This window comes from Poecilia latipinna, unplaced genomic scaffold (genome assembly GCF_001443285.1).
Source record: "Poecilia latipinna isolate Pla-1442-1.1 unplaced genomic scaffold, P_latipinna-1.0 Scaffold529, whole genome shotgun sequence".
NCBI classification, from domain to species: Eukaryota; Metazoa; Chordata; class Actinopteri; order Cyprinodontiformes; family Poeciliidae; genus Poecilia; species Poecilia latipinna.
The window spans coordinates 8,765-9,386 of record NW_015113145.1 but is presented as its reverse complement, the minus strand read 5'-3'; positions in this window follow the sequence as shown (position 1 = coordinate 9,386).

Below are 622 nucleotides of genomic sequence, written 5' to 3'. Positions count from 1 at the left end.
AAACAGTTGAACAGTGAAACAGCAATAAGCTTACATTAAGGGAAGCAGAAAAAACAGAAATATTTGAAGGAGTAAAACACAGCAAAACCAAAAGCAAAAAGGATGAGAAGAAGCAGAACATTTTCATATATTAATTGCTAAAATTGATTAAAAATTGCAGAAGACCTTAGAAGATAGTAAAAACCAGTAGAACCAGAAGGCAAAACAGAAAAGCAGACTTGCAGAATGCGTAGAAAGAGATAAAAACAGTGGAAGATGAAGGCATAGAGAAAAGTTGAAAAGCTGAAAGGTAGTAAAACCAGTGGAAGGCAGTAGAAACCAGTAGAACCAGAAGGCAAAACAGAAAAGTACACTTGCAGAATGCATAGAAACAGATTAAAACAGAGCACAAGACAAAAATACATTGAAAGAATAGGAGAAAGTGTGACATGGTTGTACTCCAGAAGAGTTTGACAGAAAACAGTAAGACCTGTAGCAACAAAACTTATAATTCCATAAAGTAGACACACGTAGCTACATTTTAATGCATAAATTATTTCTCTACAGTGAAATATGTATGAACAGCATCATTTTGTTTGTCAAAAAGCAGAAAAAAGTTCAAAAACGTCAGTTGCTAGAGTGT